We start from the raw sequence: 21,849 nt of genomic DNA on the forward strand, positions 1-21,849 counted from the left end.
GGTCATATTTGGATTAATTTTTATAAACAGTGTGAGGTAAGAGTAGAGATCTATTTGTTTCTATATGGATATACAGTTTTCCTAGAACCATTTTTTAATATGACTCTTCTTTACTCATTGAATTGTTTTGTCAACTGTGTTGAAAAATCAAATGTCCCTATAAGTAAGTTTCCATTTCTGGGATCTCTATTCTATTCTGTTGATCTATTTGTCTATTTTTATGCCAGTACCACACTACTGAAGCTTTACAGTAAATATTAAAGTAGAGTAAGTTCTTCAACTTTTTGTTCCTCTTTTCCAGATTGCTTTAGATAGTCTAGGTCCTTTGCATTTCTATCTGAAGTTTAGAATCAACTTGTAACTTTCGGTTTAAAAACCTTCCTAGGAATATGATTGAGGTTCTAATGAATCTATAGACCCTTTTGGGTAGATTTGAGTCTTAATGATATTGAGTCTTCTAATCCATGGACATGGTATGTCTCATCTGTTATTTAGGTCTGCTTTAATTTTTCTCAGCAATATTTTTTAGTTTTCTGTGTGGGGATCCTGCATCTCTTTTACTAAACTTGTTCTTAGATATTTTGGGGGGACATTGATCCTATAGTAAATGAAATAATTCTTAATTTATGTTCTGGTTACTTGATGCTCTTATATAAAAATACAAATATATATAGATATATATAATTTATTTATGTATTTTAAACTTGCATTCTATGACACTACTAAATTCAATTACTAGTCCTGGTAGTTGTTGTGCAGATTCCTTAGGATTTTCACATACCTTATAATATCATCTGCAAATCAATACAGTTATATTTCTTCCTTAGCAACTTGAATACATTTTATTTATTTTTCTTCCATTATTGTAATAATGTTGAATAAAATTAGCGAGACTGGGTATACTTGCCTTGCTCCTGATTTTAGGGAAAAGTGTTTAATTTCACATTTAAATATAATGTTACTGGCTGATTTCACATGGATGCTATTTGTCAGGTTTATAAAGTTGAGGAAGTTCCCTTCTACTCCTTGTTGCTGAGAGTTTTTATTCTGAGTAAATCTTGAATTTTGCCAAATGCTTTCTTCATATTGTACAACTTCACAGAAAATATGGAAACCTCTGCAGCTGCATTCCCTTCATCACTCCGTCTCTTTCTATAATTGTTATATGTATTATGTCTGCCTATACATTATAAACCCCCCAGGACAATGTTATAATTTTTGCTCTAAATAGTCATGCATATTTAAAGAAATCAAGATGAAAATAAATTTTTGTATTTAATCCAATATTTGCAATTTCTGATACAATTTTCTTCCTCAGGAACCAAGTTTCCATCTAGTATCAGTGGTACCATTTCCTTTCAGCCTGAAGAACCTCCTCTAGTATTTCTTGTATTGCAGTTTCCGGACAGCAAGTTTTCTTGGTGTCTTTTATTTGAATATATCTTTATCTCAGCTTCTTTAAAGGGGTATTTTTACTCCAGATTTCTGGGTTAGCAGTTCTTTCATTTATTTCTGCACTTTCCAGATTTTTTCCACTCTTTTCTGTCCCCTCACAGTCTCTTGAAAAGTCAATGGTAATTCAAATTGCTATTCCCATATATAATGTGTTATTTTTATATAATTCCCATATATAATATAATTCTCATGTATATGTGTCGTTCTTTGGCTGCTTTCAGGATATTTCTCTATATTTAGTTTTCAGAGGCATGTGCCTGGGTGTATTGTTCTTTGTATATACCATTCTTGGGTTCCATTGAGCCTCTTGAATCTAAATTTTTTCACCTAATTTTGAAAACTTCAGCAATTATTTTTATAAACATTTTTTTCTGCCACAATCTCTTTTCAAGATCCCCATCTCAAAAATGTTAGACTTATTGATATTATCACACAGATCTAAGGCTATTTTCATTTTATTCTACCTTTTTTTTTTTCTATCTGTTGCTCATATTAGTTAGTTTAATTGATGTATCAATAGGCTCTCACACTTTTTTGTCATCACCTTATTTCTTTCAAACCCATGCACTGAATTTAATATTATTTTAGAAAATGTATTTATCGATTCTAAAAATTTCCGTTCAGATCTTTTTATCCTATTTTATTCTGTGATTTTCTATCTTTTCATATTTTATTAACGTTTTTCTTTATTCACTGAGCATATTTAAAACACCAGCTTTCATCGCATTTAATCTTAAATTCAAGATTTTATTCATCTCAAGATTGATCTCTGTTGATCATCTTATCCCCTGAATTTGGATCACATTTTTCTGATTATTCCTTAGTCAAATAATTTTACATTAAGTACTGGGTAGTGTTAATGATATGTTGTAGAGACCTTTGATTCTGTTAAATTTAGAACATTAGAATTTAGAACATTAGAAATTACCTTATCTGAACAAGAAAGAGAAAATAGACTGAAAAAGAGGAACAGAAACTCAGGGACCCATGGGATTGTAACAGAAGATCTAACATTCACATCATCAAAGTCCCAAAAGAAGCGAAAATGGGCAGGGCTAGAAAAATACTCTAAGAAATCACGGCTGTAAACTTCCCAAATTAAGCAAAAGACATAAACCCACATATTCAAGAATCTGATAAACTCTAAATAAATGCAATGAAATCCATGCCAACGTACATCATAATCAAAACCTGAAAACTAAAGAAAAAGAAAAAGTCTTGAAGCCAGCAAGAGAGAAACAAAACCTTATCTATAGGGGAAAAACAAATTGAATGACTGTGAATGTCTCATCAGAACCATGGATTTCAGAAGGAAATAACACAGCATTTTTCCAGTGCTGAAAGAAAATAGCTATTAACCTGGAATCATATATCCAGTGAAAATATCCTTCAGCAATGAAGAGGAAATAAAGACATTCTCAGATGGAGGGAAACTAAGAGAATTTGTCACTAGCAAACCTACCCTAAAAGAATGGCTAAAAGGAAGTTCTCTATAAAGAAAAGAAAGCGTAAAAGAAGGAATCTTGGAACATCAGTAAGAAAGAAAGAATATGGTAAGCAAAATTAAGGGTAAAAAGAATAGATTTTCTTGGGGCCAGCCCAGTGGCAGTAGTGGTTGAGTCTGCATGCTCTGCTTGGGCAGCCCGGGGTTCACAGGTTTGGATCCCAGGCACTGAACTACGCACAGCCCATCAGGCCATGCTGGGGCAGCGTCCCACATGCAAAATGGGGGAGGATTGGCACAGACATTGCCTCAGGGACAGTCTTCCTCAGGCAAAGAGAGAAGGATTGGCAGCAGATGTTAGCTCAAGGCCAATCTCCCTCACCAAAAAAAAAAAAAAAAAGAACAGACTTCCTTTCTCCTTTTGTATCTCCTAAATATGTTTGAAGGTTTGTATTAGTTTGCTAGGGCCATTATAACAAAATACCACAGACTGGATGGCTTACACAACAGAAATTTATTTTCTCATCATTCTAGAGTCTAGACGTTTGAGACCAAGATGTTGGCAGGATTGATTTCTTCTGCAGCCTCTCTCCTTGGCTTATAGATGGCCCTCTCCTCCCTGTGTCTTCACATGGTCTTCCCTCTGTGTGTATCTGTGTCCTAATCTCTTCTTATAATGACCACAGTCATATTGGATTGAAACCCACCCTAATGACTTCATTTTAATTTAATTACCTCTTTAAAGACCCTATCTACAAATTCAGACACATTCTGAGATACTGGAGGTTAGGAATTCAATACATGAATCGCAAGCAGACAAAATTCAACGCATAGCATGGTTAAAGCAAAAATTATAATACCATCTGATGTGGTTCTCACTATACACAGAGGAAATGTTTAACACATTAATATATATTTTGTTTTATATAATTATATATAATTACTAGAATAATATATTATAAATTTGGCAGAGTGAAGAGATATAAAGGGAAGTACAGTTTCTACACTTCACTTGAGCTGGTAAAATGACACCAGTAGATTGTGATAAATTATGTATACATGATGTAGTACCTGTAGCAACAACTTAAAAAGTTGTACAAATAAATACATTCAAAAACACTGTAAAATAGAGAAAGATGGGCACGGACATTATCCCAGGGCCAATCTTCCTCGGCAAAAAGAGGAGGATTGGCATCAGATGTCAGCTCAAGGCTAATCTTCCTCACAAAAAAAAATAAAAATTTAAAAAATTTTAAAAAACACTATAGGCAAATCAAAATGTATTTCCAAAATGTGTTCCTACAACCCACAGAAAGGCAACCAAAAATGCAGAGAAAAGAAAAACAAAGAAAAAAAACAGAAAACAAAAATAAAAGGGCACATTTAAGCCCTAACACATCAATAATTACATTAAAGGAAAATAATCTAAATACACTAATTAAAACACAGAGACTAGCAGAGAGTATTAAAAAATAACCAACTATATGATCTCCACAAGAACCTCATTTCAAATATAACAATATCAGCAGATCGGATAGAAAAGGATATGCCATGCAAATATTAATCAAAATAAAACAAGAATGGCTGTAGTAACATCAGATAAAATAGATTTAGAGCAAAAAAAAATTAGCAGAGAGAATGAAAGATATAATATAATGATAAAAGGGTCAATCCACCAAAGACATACCAATCCTAAATGTATATGCACCAAACAGTACGTGCAAAATATGTAAAACCGAAAATTCTGCCATTTATTTTATTCAAGTTGATAGATTTATATTTAAGTATTTCCATTTTTTGGAGTTATTGGAAATGATATTGTTTTTGTCATTTCAAATTCCAATTGTTTATTACTGGATTATGTGGTGACCATGGAGACAAAGAGGCAGATTTGGGACATTGTTTGGAGGTCAAATTTCCAGGGCTCATTGAGGGATTGGACTATATTGAAAAACTGAAGAAGAGGGGGAAACTGAGGACAATCTCAGATTTGGGGTTGGAGTAACTAAGTGGATGGACATTTATTAAAATAAGAAAGAATAGAGAAAAAAAATTTCAGGAGAAAAACCACGAGTTCGGTAATATTGCCCTCAAGGACTTCATAAGCACATAGAATTTAAGGTTTGGGATATTTTTTGTGATTAGATTTTTAATAGCAGATTTAATTTCTCCAAAGGATGGACTATTCAGATTTTCCAGTTCTTCTTGTGTCAGTTTCGGTAAGTTTTTTTTTGTGTGTGTGTGAGGAAGATCAGCCCTGAGCTAACATCCGTGCTAATCCTCCTCATTTTGCTGAGGAAGACCAGCTCTGAGCTAACATCTATTGCCAATCCTCCTCCTTTTTTCCCCCTCAAAGCCCCAGTAGATAGTTGTATGTCATAGATGCACATCCTGCTAGTTGCTGTGTGTGGGCCGCGGCCTCAGCATGGCCGGAGAAGCGGTGCGTCAGTGCACGCCCGGGATCCAAACCCCTGCCGCCAGTAGCAGAGCGTGTGCACTTAACCGCTAAGCCACGGGGCCGGCCAGTAAGTTTTATTTTTTAATGAATTTTAATATCTCACCTAAACTGTCAAACATATTGGTGTAATGTTACCGATAATATACTTTTACATTTTTAATGTCTCCAGTATCTGTCATGATGCTTCATATTCCGATCCTGATATTGGTAATTTGTGTTTATTCTTTTTTTCCTGATTGATCTGTCTTGGAGTTGATCAAATGTATTAATCTTTTGAAAGTGTCAACTTTGCCTTTGGCTATTGTCTCGAAAATATTTTAGTTTTATATTGTATTGATTTTTGTTCTCATCTTTATTATTTCTTTTCTTCTAGATTCTTTAAATTGATTTGTTAATCCTTTCCCAGTATCTTGAGATGGAAGTATAGATAACTGGTTTTCAACTTTTTCTTCTCTTCTACTATATGCAATTAAAGCCTATAAATTTCTCTCTAAGCACTTCTTTAGCTGCATCACACAGATTTTAATATTTTGTTTTTCTATTTTAATATAGTTCAAAATGTTCCTAATTTCCATGCGACTTCTCGAACCAATGTTATTTTGAGGTATATTTTATATAGTTGTGGATTTTTTAACTATCTTTGTGTAATTGATCTCTGTTTTAATTTTGCTATGGGCAGGCAACCTGCTCTGAATGATTTCATTTCTTGGAAATTTGATAAAGTTTGCATTATAACTTAGCACACAGTGAATTTTGGTAACAGCTCCATGTGCATATGAAAAGATTATGCACTCTCTTGTTATTGAATGCAGTGTTCTATAAATATCAAATAAGTCAATTTGTTTAAATTATGCTGATTATTTTCCATGTCCCTATCACACCTATTAGTCTTTTGTCTCCTTGTTTTTCATTTATTGGAAGATGTGTCAAAGTCTCCCACTATGATATTGGATTTGATTATTTTTCCTTTTAGTACTGTCAATTTTTACTTTATGTATTTTGAAGCTATGCTACTTGGTACATAAAGGCTTAGAATATTCATGTCTTTCTCGTGAACTCATGCCTTAATTATTATAAAATATCCCTCTATATCTCCAGTTATGATTCTTACCCTAACACCCACTCTCTATTTTATTAGTTTAGCAACATTAGCCTTCTTTTGGTTGGTATTTGCATGTATATGTTTTTCCATCTTTTTACTTCTAACTTTTCAATGCCTCTATGCTTAAGATATTTATTTGTAGGCAGCATATAGTTTTTTTTGTCTGTTATCCAACATAAATAAATAAAGTTCAATTTATTTATTATTTTCTTTTATATTTATGAGTTTTATGTCATATTTAAGAAATCTTTTGCCAAACCCAAGACTACTAAGATCTTCTCCTCTAGATGATTTCCTCTAGAAGTTTTATAGTTTTAACTCTTACATGTAGGCCTATGATTCTTTGGAGTCAAATTTTATATATGATGTGAAGTAGCAGTTGAGGTCTTTTTCTGTCATATGGTGATCCAAATGTTCAAGCACCATCTGTCGTAAACATTATGCTATTCTCATTGAACTGCCTTGCCACTTTTGCCAAAAATAAGTTGACTATTCAACAAAATGGACAGAGTAGGGAAGTCCAAGGACTTGTTGTTTTGCAGAAAAGCCAAAAAAAATGAGCAAAAACTGTCAGAATCAACTTTCTCAGAACTCTGGAAAATAGTCAAAAGTTTCCAGCATCCAAGCAAACCAACAAAAAGATGATGTAAACATGGTAGGAGAGGTTTGTGGTATTTTAACTTACCCTTGTTCAACCCCTTTCCCCAGCTCAGTGGCAGTCTTGAAGAAGGCAACCAGCATTCCTTATGTGGGTCTCTGCTTCTAGAGGGAGCAAGGTAGATCTTGTTCTCAAAGAATTGTGTTTGTCTCTTTTGACCTCTCTGAGTGTTGCCTAAAGGACTAATGCACAGTGCTCTCATTTGTTTTATCTAACTCTGAATTCTCTGGGGTATGAAAGCAGCTATATGGAGGATATTTCTCAAAAACATTGAAAGGTAATGACCTCGGGCTTTTGCTGCCATTACCACCCGGGACAAAAGATTAGCGTTGAGGCAAACAATAGATGCACCAAAAGATTGGCGGGGAAATCTGGAAAGAGAGATACTTTGGAGAATAAGGGCCTTGAAAAGCTCCTGCATATAATGGAGAGTATAGAAAGCATCACTCAAACCTGGGGTAGGATGCATGCTCAAAGAACACACAACACAAAAAATCACTTGTATTTCTATATACTGGCAATAAAAAAATTGAAATTAAAAAAATTTCATTTACAATAGCATCAAAAAATTAAGACTAATGAATAAACTTAACCAAGAAGGTGTAAGACTTGTACACTGAAAACCACAAAACATTGCTGAAAGAAATTCAAGAAAGCAAGGAAGAACTCTGTGATGTTGCATTGGAATTAAAGCTATCAGTATGAATTAATGATTCAGGGAGGGGGAAAAAAGCTTTCATTCTTCCTGACTCTTATAAATGAAAGAACCTAGAAGCAATGACGCCAAAATAGCAACGAACACTTCTAGTGATCAAACTTGTTTTCTAAATACTATACACCATTAAAAGTATCTAAGGGATCTTAGAGACTAGTTTATTCCAAGGCTGATGTGGAAAATTATAAGATGATTCTGGAACATCTTGTGCTAAAATGTGATAAATAAATGGCAAGCAATAAGACATATTGGAGTATGTCTTAACCTTCCATTTGGTTTAAAACTAATTTGGCCTGATCTTGTTTTTCCAAAAGGGCCAGATGTGGCCTTTGAACATGCATTGTATATTTGCTTTAAGCATTTATTATGTCACAAAGACAAGAACAAATGTCCTTAAGATAGAGTAACTTCCCCTACATCAGCATTTCCTTAAGGATAAGCATCTCTCTCTGTCTAGGCTAGGGATTGATTGCTGACCTGCTGTGACCACCCAGCTGGAGACCACAGAGCTGCTACCTGCTGTGATCATCAATTGCTATGTGAATCACTGTGCCAGCTAGGCAGGCTAGGCAATCTCATGACTGTTGTAAAAGGGACATTCCAATCATATGTGATACATGCTCTTTGACAGTATATAACTGTTCTGTACACCCCACTTCTTTGGTGCCCTTCCTGCCTCGGGGAAGGAAGGCCCCAGGCTATATGGTCTTCAAATTTGGCTCATAATAAACTCTCCCCAATTTTGATTTATAGGTTTATTATGGATTATTGTGTTGACAAATGTAAGGAAGTGCTCGAAAAAATGATAGGGAAATGGCAAAGATTGCAAGAGCCAGTTTGATGTGGCTCTCACTAGTCAAACCTGGGAGAATTTGAGTATCAAAATGAATAATGATTGCATTAGATTATACAAGTTATTGAATAAAAAAGAATCCATGAGTCCATACCAATACTAAAAAAACAAACAAACAGTAAAGATGAAGCCTCTTCTTTACAGTAGAATACCAACTAATAAATGTAATGGGAAAGACTGAGTTGGAAAACCACCATTTTGCACCCTCAAAATAAAAATTGATTCAGGCAAGAATCATCAACGAGGAACTCTCATACACTGCTGGTGGGAGTGCAAACTGGTGCAGTCACTATAGAAAACAGTATGGAGATTCCTCAAAAAATTAAGGATAGAACTACCACATGATCCAGCTATTCCACTGCTGGGTATTTATCCAAAGAACTTGAAAACACCAATGCGTAAAGATACATGCACCCCTGTGTTCATTGCAGCGTTATTCACAATAGCCAAGACTTGGAAGCAACCTAAGGGCCCATTAAGGGACAAATGGATAAAGAAGATGTGGTATACATACACAATGGAATACTACTCAGCCATAAGAAACGATGAAATCCAGCCATTTGTGACAACATGGAAGGACACCGAGGCTATTATGCAAAGTGAAATAAGTCAGAGGGAGAAGGTCAAATACCATGTGATCTCACTCATTAAGTGCTAGATAATAACAACAACAAACAAACACATCGAGACAGAGATTGGATTGGTGGTTACCAGAGGGGAAGCAGGGAGGGACGAGGGCGAAAGGGATAATTCGGCACATGTGTGTGGTGATGGGTTGTAATTAGTATTTGGGCGGTGAACATGATGTAATCTATGCAGAAATAGAAGTATAATGATGTACACCTGAAATTTATACAGTGTTATAAACCAATGTTACTGCAATAAACAAAAAATTAAAAAAACAAAAAAAGAATCATCAATGAAAGCTAAAACTCCTAGATGTAGGTTTGTTGGGGAATAGTGTACTTCACAGTCTCAAAGATTATGTATTTCATTGGTTTAAATGATGGGGATGATATCTTTTTAGTGAGGAAATCTGGTGGACACACTTTAACTAGTTAATTATTCATCAATGATAACATTACCAATAATGTGACAAAAAAACTTTATATCAGGTAACTGCTGTATGTGATACAACAAGAAGGACACAGCATCACTTATGTAGTATTCTGACCAAAAATGTATAATCTGAATCTTATGAAGAATACATCCAAATTGAGGAACATTATACAAAATACGGGCCTGTATTCTTCTTTAAAAATGGCATTATCATGAAAGACAATAAAAGGTTGAAGGACTGTTCCAGATTACAGGAGAGTAAATATATGGCAACTTAATACAATATGTGGTCCTAAATTGAAAAAACTAATAATTAACTGTGAAAAAGAATTTTAGGACAACTAGCAAATTTTCAATATGTACTGTATATTGGATTACAGCATTGTATCAATGTTAAATATTATGAATTTGATAATTGCACGGCTATATGAAAGATATTGTCCTTGTTCGTGACTTCACTCATATGTGGAAGATAAACAAACAAATAAACACATAGATACAGAGAACAGATTGGTGGTTATCAGAGGGGAAGGAAGTGGAGGGAGGGCAAAAGGGGTAAAGGGGCACATATGTATAGTGACAGACAAAAGCTAGACTTTTGTGGGCGAACACGATGCAGTCTATACAGAAGTCAGAATATAATGATGTACACCTGAAATTTATATAATGTTATAAACCAATGTGACCTCAATAAAATAAAATTTTAAAAAGAGAATTATGAGACAGAGAATGTGGCCAAATGTTAACAATGATTGAATCTACATGAAAGTTTTATTGAAATTTATGGTAATATTTATGTAGATTTTCTGTGTTTTAATATTCTCAAAATAAGCATTGAATAGAAAAATAATATTTTGTCAAGTATTTATATAAGTTAAGCAAGCATGGAGTCTTTCTGAGTAAGCTCAATATACCATTTTAATAGAAACTTATGAATTTATTATCATACACACACACACACACACAAAGCTCTCTCTTTACACATATGTATGTAACACTTACTTGGGCTAATTTAATGAAGATAAAACACAGAGAATATTTTAAAGGGTGGAGATATGTTACCAGCAAAAACATATTGGGAAATGTGATAAGTGAGCATTAATTACAGATTTACTGGCAGCCAAAGGAGAGAAGCATGGAGAGTTTTTCTTTGTCAGATCCTGACTCATATAAATACCTTAAAGACACTAAAATTTTCTCACATTACCTATTAAAACTCATCATTTCAGGTTCTAGAATGTGAAATGATATGAAAAATAAGGTACAAATTTCATTTCAAATTTATCAAAATTACAAAGAAATCCTTGTAAAATGTATTTTTAAATAATCTATGTATTCAACAGTTAATGTATTTGTACTAATTTAAAATACAATTAATATTTACTAATTCTCATTAAAACGGAAACAGGAATATTTGGCATAGTAACACTAACATTTTGTTTATTAGAAATAACACATGTTCAAACTCAATCCAGGGATGGAGTTGTGGAGGCTGGGGTAGTGGTGGCAGGCACAGAGAGCCATAATAACTTGACTCATGTGTTTGCGATGGAGGGGGTGTTGTTGAAAATACAGCTCCAAATCTGGGTTCCCTGGGGTAGTAGCTTACCCTGGAGTCTCCAGAAAAATGCATAAAAATCTCTGTTCCCTGGTACCCGACGTTCAGAGTCCTCCGTGATCATCATAATCTAGGTCATGAAGACTGCGTTTGAGCAGGTATATTTACAGATGTGGGGTAAACTTCTATGGGAGGAAAAAGAATGAGAATACCCCTTCGAGACTAGGGGTTATAGGGGCTAAGGTAGGTGTTTGAGAATATCGGGACCTTTGTCTGGCGTTAAGTAAGCAGAGTGAAGGAGACCAGAATCACGAATATGGGTGATCCTAGTAGAATGGAAACTGCTGTTTGGGAGGGGAGAATGAGAGGTTCTGAAAGCCTTTTTAGACTAGTGTGCCAAGGACCCCTGAGCTCCTCTCAAAAAGGTACTGCTTAGGCCCCAGGTCCTGACTACCATGAATATCTTACTTCTTTACTCTTGTCTAACATTTTTGTGTGCTAGATTCTGGAAATGCACAGATGAAAAACAAGTTCCAGAACTCAAGGAGGTCACAACAAATGAAATAGGAATTTTAATGATTACATTCTTTGTGAAATCAGAATAGGGGGGTGACTTTTGGGGAGTTGGGTCTCTCCAGCACGTTCCTGACATGGTAAATATTGGAAGATGGTGAGTGTGCTCTGAATAGAACCAGTTCTCTTAGCAGCACAAAGCAGAGGGATGGAGGTGACTTCTCTAGGATGCTGAAGATACCTGAATCTCATCATCCTTCATGAGGAGACCTTCATGAGGCATTTGAGGAGTTTTTTTCAGATGACTCTAAGTTAGACAAGCAGTCATGCTAGTTCAGGCAACTTCTCCCACAGACCAACCCCCAATCTCTGAGCTCTCTGGCCTCTCCTATGTGCTTCCCAAAAGAAAATTCTTCTTTGTGATCCATAACGCATTCGACATTCATCAACATCTGGAAGCTAGTTCTCTTCCAGATCCTCTTTCTAGTTACTTAAGAATTATTTTGCTTTATCTTCATCTCCTTTTCCTGCTATTTCTTTTCAGGGATGTGGTGCATATAGTTGGCCTTCAGTTCCCTGTGCCATTTTCATTTCTGTTTTAATTTCTTTCACCTCGTCCAGGAGGCTGACTTCCCTCAGGGGAGCATATATTTTCACAGTGTTTGTGTGGTCATCGACTGATCTTGTGGTAATTGATGTCCACAGTAGGACTGATCCTCACTCTTCAGCAAATAGTCCCCATCCAAAAACCTACATCCGAGCACCAGCCTCTCCTGGCTCTCCTCTCACGTGATTTTATTGTCAATACAGTTTCTGCTTGGGGATGGATCAGAGTGGATGGATTTCCTCCTCCAGATACCGAAGATGAGAAAAAAGCAAAATTGAACCTGTAGGGGAAGAAACTCAAGATAGGTTGCTTGCTATGCACTAGGCCCGGAGTTGGGCACTGACTAAATAAATGCAGAGAGGCTGGCAGTTATTTATCTGTGCTTCTTCATTTCTTGGATCCCCAAACGTCTCATGACCTCTGAATTTCTCACTACCCGAGTTCTGCACCAAGCTCATCTCCTGAGAATGGGAATGGGAATATCAAGTTTAACTCTAAGCCAAAGAGGGTATGAGAGAGAGTAAGATCTAGAGTAGAATTTCCCAACCTTGATGCTATTGACATTTTGGGCCAGACGTGCTGTTGTGGGGATCATTCTGTGCATTGTAGAATGTTTAGCAGCATCCCTTGCCTCTACCCACTGGATGCCAGTAGCAAGCACTCCCCAGTGTGACAACCAAACTGTCTTCAGGCATTGTTAAATGTCCCTTGGAGGACAAAGTCACCTCCATTTGAAAACCACTGACCTAGAGTGTGGCCTTGAGAGTGAAAAAGCATTTATTTCATATATAATGCTACTTGTGTCTCCATGGTAATAACGAGCCCTCTGGCTGCTTAATCACCTGAGTTTCTTCTGGATCATCTAAATATGAGTCAGTTTGACTTATTTTTCTCCACCAGTTATTTGAGTTGGGTCCACTTGCCCTTTTTCTTTGTTAGCACCTGAGCCCCTCTCTTTCTGTAGCACTTTGGAAAGCAGAGCCTTTTCTCAATTTCTTAGCCTTCAGCCTCCCTGGGTGCACAATTCTTTTATGGCTTTGCCAGAATTTTACTACTGGTAGCTAAAGGGTCATAGAAAAGGAAACAAAGTATCAAAACTGCTGGAATTTCAATTATAAATTATTTCAAAACCCTTGTGATGTTAAATATACTCTACATACAGAGATACAAGGGATAGGGCATGGCTATCTTCTCAGGGACTCTCCCCGCTATCTCTTACCCCTTGCCTCAGGACTTCGCAATTTCCCTCAGTTCAATACAATCTCTTGCCCTTTGACCCATTTTCATAGACCAGAAAATGATGTATTCCACAGTTAGAGAAGCTTCAAATTCGAGATCTATATCTTAACAGTTGTGCCAAGTTCCACAAGCTTCAACTTCCTATTCTAAAAAATTGAAGATGGTAATATCTATTTTCCCTGGATTGTTATAAGTAATTAATGAGTTACTATAAGTAATCTTTTACACCTGTGGCTGACATAAAGTAGGTACTTTAAAAAGTCATTTTGTTAATCCTATTTCCCTGCACAACTATTATGTCAATACATCATTTTATACTAATAAGAAAAACATTCAACTTTCCTTTTAAATTATTTCTCCCCTCCAATCCATTGTCCAACCACTTCCAGAAAAATATATCTAAGGCTTTCCAATTTAAAAACTCGTGGTGGTTGACTATCTCCTCCCAGGATACCATTCAAGAGCCAAAATATTTTTGTTTCTTTTTACCATTGCACAATATATGCAATCACACAACCACACACAGCTGCAAACTATTTTAAATGCATTAACTATGTGACAGCTATCCATCTTTTGCTCTCAAATGACTTCATCCCATTCTCCACCTAATTAACCTCCATCCAATGACTCCTACAGCCAAATACACTGAATTACCTATTCCATTGGGTTCCTGTAGTAGGTTTTCTGTACCACTAATATGTTTACTTAACATGTTACTTTAGTTAGCTATGTAAACGTCTATCTTCTATGTAAGATTATTACCACATTGAAAAAAACAGACAATATCTTATTTATTTTCTCACCCTGTATTGTTCCTGGCACACTGACTATGGAAAAGAATGAGGTAGATGCCGTAAGCTTTGAGTACAATCTAAACTTCAACTGTCTCTAAACAGGAAGTGAGGTCCCAGGTCATATGCTCCAGGCATGACTACCTTAAACCACACTAGTGTTAGCCACACAGTCTTCCACTTGCTGGGCATCCCAGGCCTTAAGGACCAGCGCTTGTGGATTTCCATCCCCTTCTTCATTTCCTATGTCATTGCCCTCCTTGGGAATAGCCTACTCATCTTCGTTATCCTCACATGAACCCATGTACCTCTTCCTCTGCACGCTAGCTGGAGCAGATTTTGTCCTCTCTACATGCACAGTGCCTCAAGCCTTTGCCATCTTCTTGTTTCATGCTGGGGCAATCTCCCTGGATCGCTGTATTACTCAGCTCTTCTTCATCCATTCCACTTTCATCTCTGAGTCTGGGATCTTGTTGGTGATGGCGTTTGACCACTACGTTGCCATATGCTACCCACTGAGATACACCACTATTCTTACACGTGCACTGATTGGGAAAATTGGAGTGACTATCATTCTGAGAAGTTATGGTACAATTTTCCCCATAATATTTCTTCTGAAAAGACTGACTTTTTGCAGAGGTCTTTCTTCCACACACTGCTTGTGAGCACATTGTCTTGGCCCAGTTTTCCTGTGATGACATACAAGTAAACATCTGGTATGGGTTTTTTGTCCTAACGTCAACAGTGACTTTAGATGTTATGCTTATTTTTGTTTCATATATGCTTATTCTCCGTGCTGTCTTCCACACGCCTTCCCAAGATGCTCGTCACATATCTCTCAACACGTGTGGCTCACATGTCTGTGTCATCATCCTCTTTTATGGGCCTGGGATCTTCTCAGTCCTCACTCAGCGGTTTGGACACCACATCTCACCCCAAATCCATGTCCTGCTGGCCACTGTCTGCATTCTGGCTCCTCCTATGCTGAATCTCATCATTTATGGGATCAAGACCAAACAGATCTGGGACCAGATGACTCATATCTTATTTTCAAAAGAGATATGACTTTGAGAATGGAAACTAAACTATTGTTTTCTCAACATTCCTAGCTGTACACAAGGTGGGCTTTAGCAGCCCTAGTAGGTGAGGGATCACTGAGACTAGAAAAATATCTCAATGAGTATATGTTTCTGGAGCAAATCCACAGAGAAGCTTGGGGACATGCTTTTCAAAGTCTCTGATCAATAATAAGATATCTATTTCTTTGTGGCCTGGCAAGCTTTCTCATTCAGGGTCTGAGAAATAAACCCCTCCTAGTCTGTAACCCTAGATAGGTATTTGGAAAGAGATGAATTATGGATAATTGCTGGACTGTTCTTTCCTGCTTTGTTTCATGCCTTGACCTGGTGAAGTAGTTCCCATTCCTCTAATCTACCTTGGGACACTGCTCTACATCTTCTTCCCTCTGTCCTCTCCATCACAATTTTTTATTCTTCACAGGCTCACTTCTATCTGTATGCATTCTGTTATTTGTTATATCTACAGGGAGGAAGGGAGGGAGGGAAGGAGGGAAAACCTCTGGCACCCACATTCCCCTACAGCCTTTCCTCTGCCTCTCTCTCTCTTTCCTCTCCTTCTTCTTTCTCTTCTTCCTCTTCCTCCCCCTGCTCCTCCACATCATCTTCTCCTTCTCTTTCTCCTTCTTATTTCTCTCTCCATCACATTAAAACACCTTGAAAAAGTTGCCTATACATTCGAGATTCAAAAAGGGAGATTCTTTCTCCCTATTTTTCTTGACATCACGCCAGTCAGACATTTTTCCTATGCCATTGCACTGTTTGTCACAGTGACCTCCACCCTGCTGAATTCATGGGTCGATACTCAGTCTACATCTTACAGGACACATCAGCAAGATTAGGTACAGTCAAGCATTCTCTCATTCTTGTATATTAGATAGTATATTAGAAATAAAATCTGTAAAAAATTATCCTTTTTGCCAACATAAAGATATTTTTCACTGCTGATATTTTATGGAAGAGTGGTATATATTTTCTACTATGTATGTGTGTGCAGGTAAATAAGTTTTTTAAATTGAACTATCTTCCTCCTACTCTTCTAGAATGCACCTTTCTCATTTACAAAGTAATGTGAACATATTCCCATGCCAAAAATATACACGTTTGCCGGCATTTTTCTCCTCTCTCCACTGTATTCATATAAGGATGTGCCATGCATAATTTAGCCAAGCCAAATATAAGTATTTGTCACATTTTTTAACATAATTTTAGTTGGCTGTAAAATATACCATTTTATAAAGAAGCACAATTTACCTAACCATTTCATTATTATTAAGATGCAGTATATTTAAAATTTTTCAGTTCTCCAAGAAAGTAATGTTTATTAAAACATTTCCTCATTTTGCCTATTAACCTTAGTTGTACATGAGTCCTTAAATATTATGTTGTCAAATTACAAGTCTTCTCCTTTGTTTCCTTTGTGTTCCTCTGAAGTGCTTCAAGGGGCCAGCCCCGTGGCTTAGCGGTTAAGTGCACGCACTCTGCTACTAGCTGCCCAGGTTCGGATCCCGGGCGCACACCGATGCACTGCTTGTCCGGCCATGCTGAGGCGGCATCCAACATACAGCAACTAGAAGGATGTGCAACTGTGATGTATAGCTATCTACTGGGGCTTTGGGGAGAAAAAGGGAAAAAAAAAAAAAGGAGGATTGGCAATAGATGTTAGCTCAGAGCCTGTCTTCCTCAGCAAAAAGAGGAGGATTGGCATGGCTGTTAGCTCAGGCCTGATCTTCCTCACAAAAAAAAAAGAAGTTCTTCAAAATCAAAGAAGAATTACATTATTTTAATGTAAAATCTTGTTTCTACTTAATTTAGCACTTGAATAATTATAGTCAATATTTCAAAATTATCTGTAGATTTAAAAATACAAAATAACAAAGAAGCATTTTAATGACCACTAATCATACCCATTAGCCAGCCCTGGCGGTCTAGTGGTTAAGATTCAGGGCTCTCACCGCCATGACCTGGATTCGTGTCCAGGTCAGGGAACCACACCCCACCCTTCTATCAGTTGTCATACTGTGGTGGCTGCATGTTGCTGTGATGCTGAAAGCTATGCCACCTGTATTTCAAATACCAGCAGGGTAACCCCATGGTAGGCAGGTTTCAGTGCAACTTCCAGACTAGACAGACTAGGAAGAAGGACCTTGCCACCCACTTTCAGAACAATTGGCCATGAAAACCCTCTGAATAGCAATGGAGCATTGTCTGATACAGCACTGCAAGATGAGAGGATGGCGCGAAAACACCAGGCAGGGTTCCACTCTGCTGTACACAGGCTCACTAGGATTTGAAATCAACTCGACAGCACTAACAACAAAATCATACCCATTAACAAAATAGTTCATAATTACAATATATTTTGTCATTTAAGTATTTTTTCACATATTATGAACTGTGCAAGTATTTTATACTTTTCTTTTTTTTTTTTTTTTTTTTTTTTTTTTTTACTTAATGTTATATAACAAGTATTTTCCTTTGGCACCAAGAAAGTTACATAAATATTAAGTTTACTAAGTGCATAATATACTGTTAAGTGTTGTACTGTATTTTAGTAAACTAGTGGATTCTTGTTAAATATTTGCATCCAAGTAATTGACAGTATAAGAAAATTGTTATGAACATAAGCATTAATAAATATTTGCTATATTTTGTGCCCTTGTGGTATATTATAGGAAAAATTCTTGAAAAATTTTACTGCATATATTTGTTAGTAGATTCTGGCTAGGTTGCGTATGTGTTTTATATGTGCAAAAAGTGGATTTTCAATTAAATTATATTTTTCTGTGTTTTAAAGATACAATTTAATACAGTGAAATTCACTTTTTAGTTTAAATTTCTGTGAGTTTCAATAAACATGTAACCACTAACATAATAAAGATATAAAACAGTCTTATCACCCCCCGCCCCCACCACCCCACAAAAGAAAAAACACTCCAGTGCCCCTTTCTAGTCAACTGCTCCCACCAGCCCTGGTAGCCATTTATCTGTTTTCTGTGCTTGTGTTTTTTTGCCTTTTCTAAAATGTCACGCAAATGAAATCATACAGTATGTAGCCTTTTGAGTCTGAATTATTTCAATTAGCTTAATGCACGTGAGATTCATCCATGTCGCACACATATCAGTAGCTCATTCTTTTTCATTGCTAGCAGTATTCCATTGTATGGATATAACAGAGTCAATTTATCCATTCTCCAATTGAAGCACCTTTGGATTGTTTTCAGATTTTGGCCATTACAAATAAAGTTATTAAAATTATCATACATGTCTGATATGAAATAAAAACATATATTTACATTTCATTTGGCTAAATACGTAAGAGTGAGATTGCCAGTCATAGGATAAATATATGTTTAACTTTATAAAAAATTGCCCAACTCTTAAAAGTGTCTGTACTATTATGCATTTCCACCATCAATGTATGAGCAACAGTTGCTCCACATCCTCATCAGTACTTGGTAATATCATTTTTTTTTAATTTTAGCATTCTAATAGGTGGTTAGTGGTACATCATTATAGTTTGATTTACATTTCCCTAATGATTAGTAGCGTTGAGCATTTATTCAAATACTCATTTGCCATGTGTACATCTTCTTTGGTGAAATGTGTGTTCAAATCTTTTGGCCATTTTTAGTACATTGTTTTCTTTTATTGAACTTGCAATTCTTTTATTCTGGATACATGCCTTTTATCTTATATATGATTTGCACATATTTTGTCTCACTTTATGACTTGTATTTCCGTTTTCTTAACAGTGTCTTTCAAAGAGGATAAACTCTTAATTTTGATGACGCTAATCTTTTCTTTTATACATGATGTTTTTGATATTGTATCTAAGACACATTTGCCTAATTCTAGGTCACAAAAATTTTCTCCTATGTCTTCTTTTAGAAGTTTCATACTTTTAGCTTTTATATTAAGATCTATGATCCATTTTGAGTTAATTTGTTCATGGAAGGTGAAGCATGGATTAAAAATCATTATTTCGCATATGGATATCTACATGTTCAACTATTTGTTGAAAAGACTATTCTTTCTCCATTAATTTGCCTTCACACCTTTGTTAAATAAATTTACCATGTGTGTGGGTCTGTTTCTGATCTCTCTATTCTGTTCCATTGATTTATATGTCCTTCGTTCTTCAATACTACAAATTCTTAAAACAAGATAATGTTAGTACTCCAACTTTGTTCTTCTTTAAAATCATTTTAGCTATTAGAATTTGTTTGGTTTTTCATATAAATTTTAAAATCAGCTTATCAATGCATACCCCCCAAAAAAATTCTGAGTTTTTTTAATTGGGATTGTGTTGAATCTATAGATTAGATTAGTGAGAATTGATATTTTATCAATATTGTGTCTTCCAATCTATAAACATGATTTATCTCTACATTTGTGTAGGTCTTCTTTGATTTATGTCAAACATGTTTTGTAGTTTTAAGCACAAGACCTTTTCTATCTCATATTTTTTCATATTTATTTTTCACGTTTATTTCATATTTTCATAAACTGAGTGCAATTGTAAGTGGTAATCTTTAAATGTATATTTCCAATTGTTCTTTGTTTATATATATAAATACAATTGATATTTGTATATTGACCTTGTATCCTGCAACCTTGAAAAATTCAGTTGTAAATTTTAATAGATTCTTGTAGATGTTTTTTGGAGGGGGAATTTCTACATAATCATATCGTAAGTGAATTGTTTTATTTCTTTATTTCCAGTGTGTTTGTCTTTTATTTTCTTTTTTTTTTTTTGCCTTATTGCACTGTCTAACATCTCTAACATGATGTTAAATGTCAGTGACAAGTATAGATATCCCTGCATTATTCCAGATCCTAGGGGGAAAGCATTCTGTGTTTCAGCACTTTGTGTGATTGATGTTAGATATAGGGTTTTATGTAGAATAGTGCTGCTATCAACATTCAAATACACATTTTTGAGTGACATATGTTTTCAGTTCTCTTGGGTATATACCTAGGAGAGGAATTGCTGGGTCATATGGTAACTCCATCTTTAACTTTTTGAGGAAATGCTAAAATCCAAAGTCACTGTGCAATTTTACATTCCTACCAACAAAGTGGGAGGGTTCCATTTTCTCCACATCCTCATCAACACTTGTTATTGTTTATCTTTTTATTATACTCATCCTAGTATGTGTGAAGTGGTATCTCATTATGGTTTTGATTTGCATTTTCCTAAAGACTAATAAAATTGAGCATCTTTTGATAGCTTATTGGTCATTTGGATATCTTCTTTGGAGAAACAATTATTCAAATCTTCTGTCCAGTTTTTAATTGGGTTACTTGTCTTTGTATTGTTGAATTGTAAGAGTTTTTAATATATTCTGGATACTAGACCCTTAACAGATACACAATTTGAAAATATTTTCTCCTGTTCAGGGGGTTGTTTTTTCACTTTCTTGATAATAAGCTTTCAAGCATAAAAGTTTTAATTTTAATGAAGTCCAATTTATCTATTTTTGTTTTTGTTACTTGTGCTTTTGGTGTCATACCTAAGAAACCATTGCCTAATCCAAAATCACAAAGATTTATAACTACGTTTTCTTCTAAGATTTTTATAGTTTTAGCTCTTGTGTTTATGTATTTGCACCATTTCGAGATAATTTTTGTATATGGTTTGAGTTAGGGATTTATCTTTTGCATGTAGATATTCAGTTTTGTCAGCACCATGTGTTGAAAAGACTATTGTTTCACCCCTTTGAATTGACTTGTCACACTTGTTTTTTCTGTCTTATTTCTCAGGATTGCTTTGGGTATTTGGGATCTTTTGTGGTTCCATACAAATTTTAGAATTGTTTTTTTATTCCTATGAAAATTGCCAGTGGAATTTTGATAGGGATTTCATTGAATCTATAGATGGCTTTGGGTAGTATGGACTTTTTAACAATATTAATTCTTCTGATCCATAAGCATGGGATAGCTTTCCATTTGTTTGTGTCTTCTTCAGTTTCCTTCATTAAAGTCTTATAGTTTCTAGTGCAGATCTTTCACATCCTTGGTTAAATTTATTCCTAAGTATTTGGTTCTTTTTGAAGCCATTGTAAATGGGATTGTTTTCCTTACTTCTTTTTCAGATAATCTGTTATTAGTTTATAGAAATGCAACTGATTTGTGTAGGTTGATTTTGTATCCTACAACTTCACTAAATTTGTTGATTAGTTCTAAGAGTTTTTTGGTGGCGCCTTTAATATCTTCTATATATAAGATCATATCATCTGCAAACAAAGGCAATTTTACTTCTACCTTTATGATTTGGATGCCTTTTATTTCTTTGCCTTGCCTAATTTCTCTGGCTAC

The 21,849-nt window shown here is 35.4% G+C and overlaps 1 pseudogene; it reads left to right on the top strand.

Annotated features, from left to right (window-relative positions):
• The first annotated feature begins 14,549 nt into the window (after positions 1–14,549).
• Positions 14,550–15,517, top strand: LOC101400719 (olfactory receptor 52B4-like; annotated as a pseudogene).
• Positions 15,518–21,849: the final 6,332 nt, after the last annotated feature.

The sequence above is a fragment of the Ceratotherium simum genome, chromosome 7 (assembly GCF_057802395.1).
Source record: "Ceratotherium simum simum isolate JZ-2026a chromosome 7, ASM5780239v1, whole genome shotgun sequence".
Taxonomy (NCBI): Eukaryota; Metazoa; Chordata; class Mammalia; order Perissodactyla; family Rhinocerotidae; genus Ceratotherium; species Ceratotherium simum.